The sequence below is a fragment of the Lactuca sativa genome, chromosome 3 (genome assembly GCF_002870075.4).
Source record: "Lactuca sativa cultivar Salinas chromosome 3, Lsat_Salinas_v11, whole genome shotgun sequence".
NCBI lineage: Eukaryota > Viridiplantae > Streptophyta > Magnoliopsida > Asterales > Asteraceae > Lactuca > Lactuca sativa.
The window spans coordinates 269,590,751-269,602,940 of NC_056625.2; the positions used below are offsets into that span (position 1 = coordinate 269,590,751).

The window sequence follows — 12,190 nt, forward strand, 5'->3', positions numbered from 1 at the left end:
GCTCATGACTTTTTACTAGATTAACTAACTAGTTGAGATTATTTATAAATATTTAATATAAATAATTTTATTAAGAAGAATATACGAAACAGAGTTTTCATGACAAAAGTATTTGCATGTCATAAACTACTGTCGTAAAACCTTCAGGAACATAAGTAATGATCTATATGTCATAAAATAGAAAATGTGTGTCATAAGCCACAGTCATGAAATTACACTAGTTATAACTTGACACTTTTTGTTTGACTAATATGGGTCTGATTCGACTATTTATAGAAAGGGAAACCATTTTTTCCAAATTCCGAAATGTTGGATCATTTTGATAAACATTCAAAATGACTTATTTTTCAATAAACGAAACGGAACGAACATGAGGCACCCAGTTAACAAGCACAATAAATGAGTTCGAACGAAAATGATATTTTTATTCAATGAGTACGGATATCATTATTTTATCTAACAAATAATGGATCTTTGACAATTGCTCAAAAGGTTGATAGTATTCTAGTCAGACAAATCTCAAAGTGCCTAAATATAAAAATATTAGTGTACGTCGAAAGTCCTGTAGGGAGTTATAGCTAGAGTCTCCTGGAGGGAGAGTGGAAATTTGTGTATAGATCTATACGGGGTTGACACCCCGCACCTTCACTGTTCGCTACAGCTAGACCGGCCAGTCTAGGGTGACAAATGTCTTTATCCAAAACGAGGGCGCCTGAGAAACGCTAAAACAGGCTTCCATCATATTAGTATGGTTATGACGACTCACTAGAATACGTTATGTTAGCTAGAAATTTATATAAGGAAAACCTCATAAATAAATTTTGGCTCTTTGTGTTGACTGTTTTACGCATGGTAGTGATGGTCCGCATTTGTTGTGTTGACTGTCCTTTTTCATTGCGTAGAATGTCCATAATCGTCATGTTGATTTCTTTCACCTAACAAGTATTAGAGTCTTAATACTGCTATATTACCAATAAGAAAACATAGGACTTTTCTGGGGAAAATGTTTGTAAACGATTTTGAAAACGATAAACTAACACACACACACACACACGTGCAAGTATACACAATTGGAAACAGAACTTACGAACATTTTATAGCAGAACATATAGGATTTTCTAGAGGAAAACGATTTTATACGATTTCGATAATGATAAACTAGAACGCACACTCACTTATACCCGATAAGAAAAACAAGATTTACAGTTGTATTCTTTTTGGAAATAGGGGATTTTTCTGAAACGGTTGGTTATTACTATTCAAAAGAACTATTCTCGAAAACAACTCGCCTTTACAAACTATACTACTTTTCAAAGATCACTCCTTATAAGGATGAACCAAAGTATTGACATGCACGCATCTACCCATGATTTTCAAAGCAAGACTTCAAACGATTTTATAGAAAATATCGTATTTTCTAAAACTACAATGAAAACGATTTTAAACAAGTGTAAAATTATTTTATACAAAAACTCTTATGAACTCACCAACTTTTTAGTTGACGTTTTTCAAAATGACTTGTATTCCTAGGAATCTAATAAGCAGGTAACAAGGGACGCGGATGCTGGACTATTTAGCTCTAGTTTGGAATTTATCTGCTTATGTCTCTTTTGTGTAACTCTAAGAACAAATACAATATGTAAACAATGTAAGTTTGATATCTAAATGTATGAAGTTTGGATTGCTCTGTTTAATTTATATTCAATTGTTATGATACTGCACAATGAAGTCACCCGCCTCCGGACGTTTCCACCGTCTGGTCTGGGGGTGTGAGATGGACTGAGGCAATCAACACTGCTTGTTACGTTCAAAATCAAGTCATAATCAACAAAGCTTGGATGAAGACCCCATACGAGATATTATACAATCACAAGCCATCAGTTGCTCATTTCAGAATATTTGGATTTCCTTGCACCCTTCTTCACCTCAAATCCAACCCCAAGTTCAACTCAAAGGCCGATGACTGCTATTTTATGGGATACGTCGCACGCACCGCTTACCGAGTATACAACGAACTCACCAAGAAAATGTTGGAATCTTATGACGTGCGTTGGCTGGAGGAGAATGAGACAGATGCTAGAGTTGGACCCGACTGGTTATTTGATTATGCATCATTGTTTAAATCATTTAATATGTATTCTGATAATGTTTCAGGTTCCTGCTCACACTTAAGTACAGTTGTTGAAGATAAAGAGGAAGATGTTGTGTACAGACTACCCCTGGTGACTCCCTGGTCTCCTAGAGTGGATGAAGCTGCTCCAAGTACTTCCTCAAGTTCTCAAAGTCAAAGAATCTTCTCTGATGCTGAAGCCAATCCCCTTACTCCAGATGAAAGAGGAGTCATGTCAAGGCATACTTCCGCTGCTACTCAAGCGTTCATGGAGCTTCTCTTTCCTGAACCAATTTCAAATCAATACTTGGCGAGTACCTCTCACGATCCTAGATCGTCTGAGGTAAGTGATTCAGTTGAAGATAGATTCTTCAATATCAACACACTTCCAGTCTCAGTCGATGATCTCAACCATGATATCCCAAAAAGAATTCAAGGCGATCATCCGATTGAAAATGTCATTGGCCACAAGAGTGTGACAATGGCGTTAAATGAACCAAGATGGGTTGATGCGATGCACGAAGAGTTAAATTAATTTGAAAAACTAGGTGTTTGGAAGTTGTTTGAGTTACCAAAGGGCAAGAAGTCTTTTGACACGCGCTAGGTTTTTAGAAATAAGCAAGACGATTCTGGGGTGATTTTGCACAATAAGGCTCGATTGATCGTTCGTGGATTCAGGCAGATAGAGGGTCTAGACTACATAGAAGTATATGCCTCAGTTGGACGTTTGGAAGCTATCCGCATATTCTTCATACATAAACTTTACTGTTTATCATATGGATGTCAAGACCGCCTTCTTGTACGAAGCTATGAAAGAGGAAATTTATGTTGATCAACCACCTTAGTTTGTAAATTCCAAGTTTCCGAATCATGCTTACAAGTTGGACAAGGCTCTATATGGGTTACATCAGGCTCCCAGATCTTGTTATGCAACTCTTACAGAGCACTTGCTTGCACATGGGTATACACGAAGAACGATCGATCATACCTTATTTATTTAGCATGTGGGTGCAGACCTAATTCTTGTACAAATCTATGTGGACGACATCATTTTCGGTTTGACAAGTTCCAAGCTGTGCAAAGAGTTCAAGACTGTCATGAAGAAAAGATTTGAGATGAATTCGTTGGGTGAAATGACCATGTTTTTAGGGCTTCAAGTTCGACAAGATTTAGTCGGAATCTTGTTACATCAAGGCAAATACGTTGAAGAAATGTTGGAGAAGTTTGGATTTAAAGATTCAAAGATCACACTGACTCCATTGGCTGAAAGACCGTTGTTGTCTCCTGACCCAGAGAGGGAGCCTGTTGATCAGACAGACTACCGCTCGATGATTGGTTCCCTGATGTATCTAACGGCCAGTAGACCCAACATCATGTTTGCAGGCTGTCAATGTGCGCGTTATCAGACTAATCCTAAATTTTCTCATTCAATTGTTGTCAAAAGGATTTCTAGGTATCTTAAAGGTAGCTCTAAATTGGGTCTTTGGTATCCTAAAAATCCCGATTTCGATTTATATGCATTTGCTGACAGTAACTATTGAGGATGTGAGCTTGACAGGAAATCAACATCGGGAGAGTGTCAATTTTTGGGAGATCGGTTAGTGTCTTGGTAGTGTAAGAAGCAACAAATCGTGTCAACATCAATAACTGAGGCTGAATATGTTGTTGCTTCTGCTTGTTGCTCCAAAGTCATCTAGATTCGACATCAACTTCTCGATTATGGTTTGAATTTTCTTGAAACTCCAATATTTTTTTTGACAATGATGCTACTATCCAAATTGCTAAAAATCCAGTCCAACACTTCAAAACCAAGCACATTGACATCGAAGTTCATTTTATTCGAGATTGTTATGAGCACTTGCTCATTCGTTTCGAACAAATCCACACTGATAACAATGTGACAGATTTGTTTACCAAACCTTTCAACAAAGCTCTATTCGATGTGCTTGTGAGCTTTCTAAAAATGATCCGTTTTGAAGACTAATTTTTTAGGATAGACTTTATTAGTTTAAACTAATGAAGGTTCCCCCGCTTTGCGGGGGTTGGAAGCCTTAGGTTGATTCCGGAATGACATTTTGTGTCTTTATCCTTAGGCTTAAATCTAAGCTTCACATTTTTGGATGTCGGCTAGTGAACGTACAAGAATATCTCTACAGCTGTTGATTTGACTGCAATTGAAATTGTAACAGCAATACATATGGCCATAATTGCAGGATCCACTCTAACAACCTCAAGTTTCCTGCGTCAATTATCATTGTAAATATAAGCATCACACACTAGTTATTTTTTGTCTGCCATACAAAAAAATCTAAAAAAATTAAGGGAAATTACTTTTCGACTTTAAACCATAAAACCAAACATTGCCACGTACATGTTTCCAGACGCTTTGTGATTGAGTTAGCCTTGCCTAGACTTTCACCAATTTTAGAAATTGGATTCCTTGAAAGGACTGCAGGTAGGGCACAGAAGCAAAAATCATGTGGATTTTAAAATAGGATCATATCCACATAAAATTAAATCAAAAAGTCATTAGTTACTATTTTAATGTGGAATACTAACTGGGATCTAATTGATATGCTACAATTACAAGCTTTATTAAGTTCTAATATCATACCTACAATAGAGATAGATAGAAACAACATGAAAAAAAAATTAAGGTTGTATTACCATTCAAGATTAGTGCATGTAGCCTCACAAGACTGCTGACCTCCTCCATTGATTGGAGCAAATAGTTTATAAAATGGATAATGGTAGTGTAGGCACCTAGGACTGGTAGATTACAATTATGTATGTTCACCTATCAAGGTATTACTTGCATAATTGATTTTTTTATCTATTTATTTATTTATTTATTTATTCCAATATTGATAATGAGGTTATTTGGTCTTTAAATAACAATCCAAGAATGGAAAGGAATTCCTTCCATCCTCTCCAGTCTCAAGGAAGGGTGAAATCCACCAAGTATGGAATTTGAAAAATGACAATAAAATTATATTTTATCCATTCGGCAACCAAATATGTCATGGATGGAATCTCAAATTCCATTTCCATTCAATTGAAGCAAGCTTGTAAGTGTGGATATATATATATATATATATATATATATATATATATATATATATATATATATATATATATATATATATATATATAAAGGGATGAGTTATATGAGTTGTGCAAGAACATACGGTACCATAGCACAGTAGTATGTCAATGGGGTACTTTTTTTCTTTGTGAATCATAATCTTCATGACGGAAAATTGAAACAAATGCAACTCACCGTAAGAGAAACACACCCTTCTATCCCTTTTAAGCTTCAGATCTTGTTCCGCTTAACGGATAACCACTTCACATTCACACATTGATTTAGCCCCTGGTTTATCAATCACATGAAACCCACATTAAGTGATGTTTATTATTCTTATAAAAAAAGGCAATATAAAAATAAAAAACAAACAAATATGCATTCTGAGATTGAGCTCGTATCTTTCATGTTCATGATTGATAACAAAAATAATTATAATGCTATCAGGCGCCACAATTTCAACAAATTGTAGGACTCCTTGTGCGTTTTAATGTAGATGAATTTAACTTTAATTAGGAAATATAAAAATGCAAAATTAATTTTAGGATTTCAAAAATCCAAGGTGTTGGCATGTAGGTCAAAATAGATGAGTATAGCTTTACCTCAAGAAACAACAAATTGGTAAAGGTGAGGTCCAGTCTCTCCAATTTCTTGAATTCAGCCAATCATGAAACCTAAGAAGAACTTTCAGGAATGGAATCCTTAAACATAAGGAGAGCAATAGATAGAAATGCTAATCTATTATGTTCACATATAATATTTATGATTTTCATAAGGTCATTTTTTATCATATTCAGAATCTGCAATAGTAATAGTAAAGTCAGTAAGAACAGGGTAAGAAAAAATCATACCTCATTTTCTAATACAACAAATTGAAGTTGTCTAATTCAAGCTTGAGGTAAGAGAAAAAATCATCGTTTAACCTGCGAATGACGATATTAATATGGCTTTAATGGTGAAAATAAGATGAATATTTCGACACACAAGTAAAAAGTAAAGATGAAATGAAAGAATTTACTTGCGGCTGTTCTTGCAATCTCAAAACGAAGATTTTGACCTTCCAAATTGTCTCTTGGGTTGTTTTCATAAGAAAGTCAATTGGTAGATCTTGTATAACGGAATTAAGTATTAAATATACTATGATTAAAAGGAGAAAAATATTACCTTTTAGAATTGGCGATGAAAGGGTGAGGATTGTATATCTAAGAACTTGATTTTGTTCCTCCCCAATTCATCGCTGGTCATCCTGCATCCGTAACGGAAATCGAGGACCATCCCCCTCCCCTTTGTCGATCATTATCATCAACCCTAAGGCAAATTATTGAATAACATTGCCTGATTTAAAAAGAAACACAAAAAATAAAGAAGAAGCAAAAGAAAAACATGGAGGATGATGGCTGCGAAATACAGGGGCATATCAAATCCTCTCAAATTCTCATAGGAAGGAGCAGAAGTTCAGAAAACTCACAAATTGCACTATGTATTTCAACTTTCACGGACTCAAAGTCGGAGAAATCAACAATTGCACTGCGCCTGAAGGGGTCTACTCCTCGGTAGATCGAAAATGACATGAAGGGTGAAAGATCGCGTGGGAGAAAAAACAGATACACATAAAAACGTTAGCCAGAAGCCGATGGTAAAAGTTTAAGTCGGTAAGGGGTGAAGAAGAAGAATTATGATCGGAAGAAGCACTGGAAGAGTGGATTTAATATGGAATCGGTGTTTGTAGAAACCACGAGAAAAACATTGGATAGAAAAGAGGAGTGAGAAACACAGGTAGGGAAGAGGAAGAGATCAAGACGTATCAAAAGACAGTGTGTATAGGCTATGGGTTCACTGAAGAAATAACACGTATAAATCAAGTCGATGACAGTGCCATTGAGCAGCCAAAGAAAGAAATCAGCCACCATCAACAAGTCGCTGACCCATCGGCTCCAAACCAGCCAGCCAAAAAAGAGCTGGTTTGGCTAGCCTCTAACACTGACCAGAAAGGAACAAATTGTAATTTTAAAAAAGAACTGGACCAATTGTGATATAGAGCTAATAGTTGGACCAAATATGTCAAAAAACCAACAGGTATATTATAGCTAAGGTAATACAATTTTAATATATATATATATATATATATATATATATATATATATATATATATATATATATATATATATATATATATATATATATATATATATATATATAATTTGCGCATTTTATTTCCTTTCTTTCCTATACACAAATTCAGGGGGAGAAACAAAAACACCAAAAAAATTAAAAAACAAAAAAAAAAACCCAAAAATATTATCTCATGATGGTTCGTTTGCTGGTGCTTATTTGGGAAGTGATATCAAGTAAATGAAAACGGGCAATTTTAACTTGTGTAAAGTACTGAATCTGAATTGTCTAAGCTTTGTGTTCAATGTGTTAGTAGGGACGAAAGATTCAAAAGGACTTGACATAGATTGGAAATTGAAAGGACTTGACTTTGTGGACCTAGTTAATTCCGTTTGGTCTGACAATACGATGCTCGGGTAGATTAAGAAGTGAGATATACATGGGAACTTGCGGGATACACTAAAGTAATATATATCTAAAATTGTGGATTAAATTTTCCTTAATGTATGGTTTCATGTCCTTAATTATGGTACTGGTAGGGCGATTGGGGAATTCCGATAAAGTAAGTCTGTAGAAGATTATTTTCTTGCTTTCCTTCTATTAGTCATATGTTGCCTCCTCTCCATGATTGGAAGAGATCTGACCTGGACTGCAACATACGCAACTCTATCTCTATGCATCTTCTTCTATATGCAATTATTTCTGTCTGTTATTCATATGATGTCAACTTTTTGTGATAAGAGCTTATCCGACCTGGAACACAGCATATACAACATTCTATTTCTCAATCCCTCTAATTCAGTTGGTCATATGTTAATCCCTCTGTGTGATTGAAAGAGATCTGACCTGGGAATAAGACACATGCATTTCTAAATCTATCTTCTTCCTTAATAATTGTCTGCTCATCTAAAGTAAGGAGTCCTTTGAAAGTTCTTGATTACCGGGGTATATCAGGAATTGGGAAACACATTCTAATACATCTAAAATTGAACATTTAGGTGGAAAACAATATCATTGGTCGTCGTCATCCAAATGGTCCCATTAGGAATATTATTTAGGTATATAGGGTCAAAAGTCTTGTCACTTATAATCTGTCAAATACTGTCACAATTTTTTATGTTTAAGTGGACCACAATACCGACGATTGACCATATCTATTCTTGAAGGTGAATGTACTGAAAAACAGGTTAAGGTTGTCTCAAAACATTGATCCCAAAAATTATAAAATTTGAAATGGTGAAAAGCTTTTAGAGTTATTGTATTTTATTTTATTTTATTTTTATTTTTTATTTTCTAAAAATTAAAAAATATTAGTTTGAACTTAATTTTTTAGATTTTATTTAATTTTTATTTATATTTTTTTATGTCTTCAAAATGTTTTCTATTTTAATTAATTAAAATTGGATGTATTGGGTTTGGATTTAATGCTTCTGGTTTGCAACCCATGGGTTTTGGGCCGGATCTAGTACATGGTATAAAAGGGAGGATTTATGGCCATAAACCCCACTTTCTTCATTCTATCGTTTACAGATGCAAACGCCTCTTCCTTTTTTCTCTCAAACTCTGACTTCGATTCATCATCTGTTTGTGTTTTTCTCTGAAACTGAACCTCAATTCCTCAAGGTATATCAATTGCGAAGCCCACAATGCTAAATCTAACTTGATTTGATCGTATTTTGCAGGTTATAAAAGCCAAAATGTGTTCGTCGTCGAACTTGAAGCGTTTACCGTCGTTAAACTGTTTACAGCCGCAAACGCGTTTACATCCATAAACCTATTTACAGCTGTAAACTCATTTCCATCTATATACCAATTTTTCATTTGAATCAAAATTAATTTAAGGCCAAATAAACTTGTAATTGAGAAAATTTATTTTTAATTGCTTAAATTCTTGATTTTCTCAATTGGCTCGTTTTCATGTAGATCAAATGGAAAACTTGAATTTTTCCGAAAGCCACAACATTGCTGCATACTTGTTCGATCCTCCAGTGGGACATCAAGAGTTTAGGTCCATGGTTCATGGACTTACAAATTGCAGAGTTGCTCATGCTTTTCAATTAAATCCTATCATTTATCAGGAGTTAGTAAGGCAGTTTTGGGACAAGGCTTCAATTAATGAAGGAGAAAATAGAGAAAGCACGGTGGAATCCGTTATCGAAGGAATAAGGATTGTGGTGTCTGAACATATTGGCGTTTTCTTGCTCACTCCTTTGAGATTTGCATCTCTGGCTGGAAAACAAGTGCTGATGGAATTTCCCTCCTGAACACTGGCGCCATAGCTGCTTTAATCATGGATCTTGAATTCAATTTTTCAAGATATGTGTTGAATGAAATGAAGAACAATTTCAAGGGAAAAGGAAGGACAAATATTTGATGTATCCAAGATTCCTTCAAATGATCTTTGACAGTAAATATCCGGATCTAGAAAGGAAAGAATAATCCTTGGATTTGAAGTCTCTGGGTGCAAACACATTTGGTCTAATGAAGCAAAACCGTAAAGGTACAAAATTTGGGTTTCAAGGAAAGCGTCCGTTGGAGAAGTTTGGTTAGTTTGCGGAGATTCGTGAAGCCTTTGAATCAGAAAGTACCTCAAATGATGAAGATGATGTTTTCATTGTTTCTGATCATGAAGAAGATGTTCCTTCTGTCGCAATTTTTGCAGAAGAACATGTGCCAGTGACCAATGTAGATGACATTGATGATAATGATGATGATGATGAAGGTGATGATGAGATGGGTCAAGAGGATGATGTCTTAGTTTTTGATGATGAGGAGGAGGATGATGATGGAACTGAAATGGTTCAAGGTGATGATTTATCAGGTTATAACAATGATGATTTGAGCTTTGATTTCGAGCATAGTATTGATTTCGATCCAAGGCTGGGAGTTCTTCAGCTCCTAGTGGCTCATCAACTCCCCAACCTACGCACGATGTTGCCTCGGAGAGGCTTGCCATGTTCTTAGCTCAACAAGATTCTGACCCTGCAGCCCGAGGCAAAGGGATATCTATTAGTGCAAGGAGTTTCGGGGGAGTTGATCCATTAATTTCTGAGTTTCAAGCAGAAATTGGAATTTTAAACCAGAAGATTATTCAGAAAGATGTTTTGATAGGAACTCTAGATGTTAGAGTTTCAGATCTTGAAAAAGAAAAACTTGAAAAATCTCAACAAATTTCAGCTCTGCAGCTCAATCTTGGCACTCTATCTGCTGGATAATTTGATCTAAAGAACAAGCTGATTAGTGAATTTGGTGACAAAATAAAAACATCCAGTGGAGAGACAAGTGCGTTCGAGACTCCTCTCAGTCCCCCTGCCCCAGCATCTCACCAAGATCCACTTGATGATCCTCCACCTGTCAGAACCACTCATATTGTTGACCGCTTTGAAGTCGAACCTGCTCAAGCTACTCCCAGAGTTACTCTGAAGCTAGACAAGAAGCGAGTCTCTACTCAAAAGAAGGGGAAATGGCTCTTCATGAAGAATTCTGACAAGAATAACCGTGAAGACTAGTGTCACACCTCCAAACCGGAACACGAAAATGTTTGGGGGTAGAGGACGTCATGTTTAGTATCACAACACATGCATCATAGTAATCAAAGTAACAAATAACCATTGCATTAATATTAAAGTGTTTACAAAGTATGTGATTCACAAAAGATTGACTCCAAAAGTAAATAACATGAAGCTACTATACTCCATCTTCTAAATCCCAGCGCGCATACATGTCTACTAGTTTCTTGAGAATACAAGTTATTTTGAAAGAGTATATAAGCATTTAAGCTAGTGAGTTCATAACTATTTAAGTGATGTAAAGTAAGTTGTAAGTTCTTTTAGAAAAGTTTGCCTCTTCCTCCAAAAAAAATCCTATAGTTTTTGATATGATGAATGAAAGTAAAAATGACTCTAAAATTCTTTCTTTGAGTACTAAATAGATACAAGTTATATACAATTTAGAGTAAACAGACAATCGATTGTGTGAATCTGCCCTAAGCCCACAACCAAACAAGGAACAAGGAATGAGGCTGAAGTCACATATCCCATTGTTTGTTAGATCTTCACTGTATATAACCCTAGCGTATTCATTTGGTACTTACGGGGTTAACTGTAATAGTTTTTTGTATTTGATGAAAACATTCTTTAAGAAAATCATATATTTCCTTTAGTAAAAATAGTAACCACAATAGTTCCTTCTATAATCACTTACTTTATACTACCTATATATAATCTAATATCGAACGGACAGTTAAATAGGTGAAGATTTACCCAATATCATAGTGTCCAACTTGTATCCCCCCCCCCCCTAAAAGCATTTAAAAACATTTAAAAGATTGATTATATGGGTATGAACTCACCTTATGTGGGTGATTCAATTGAAGATTCACGTAAGGATGATGTGACAACCCGAAATTTCTATTGTGTACAACATTTCAATTCAATAGAAGTCAGAACAGTTTCTGTTAACTTTCAAGCATTTTGGATTAAGTTTGAGTCTTTTTAAGTTAGTACTTCGGGAGATTCCAGGAGAGGGGTTGCCCTAGGATTTATTGTACAACAATAGAGTTCCAAAAATTTCAAGAGTTCGTATTTTACGTCCCAAATGGTATTTGGACAGTAAACCCTAGTGACTACTTATATGGCACTTAGCCATTTTTCACACTTCTTCACCATTTCAAAGTTAGAACTCAAATCCTCTCAAGTAGAATCCGACTTTTCCTCCTAGATCTTCAACTTGTAAGTGTTTCTAGACTTATTAAGTTGATATATTACTTAATCTAGTGATCTAACACACTTTCATCCATGAAATCATTCCAAAAGGTTAGATCTTCAAGTTTCACTAAGAACACACACTAGTGTTCTTGGACTTTTAGCACCTTTTCAAGCCTC

General features: G+C 35.3%; 1 long non-coding RNA gene across 4 annotated transcripts; it reads right to left on the reverse strand.

Moving 5' to 3' along the window:
• Nucleotides 1-128: 128 nt before the first annotated feature.
• On the reverse strand, nt 129-7,122 carry LOC111877047 (uncharacterized). Of its 4 annotated transcripts, none has more exons than XR_008231137.1 (8): nt 6,664-7,122; nt 6,360-6,503; nt 6,214-6,266; nt 6,047-6,118; nt 5,798-5,879; nt 5,391-5,483; nt 4,482-4,559; nt 129-4,349 (listed from the first exon to the last, which is right to left on the reverse strand). It is a non-coding gene; the product is annotated as an uncharacterized LOC111877047 (long non-coding RNA). The 4 variants fall into 4 exon arrangements; XR_002845243.3 differs by having other exon boundaries at nt 130-4,349; nt 6,360-6,530; nt 6,664-7,109; XR_006189642.2 differs by having other exon boundaries at nt 130-4,349; nt 5,798-5,869; nt 6,360-6,530; nt 6,664-7,107.
• Nucleotides 7,123-12,190: the final 5,068 nt, after the last annotated feature.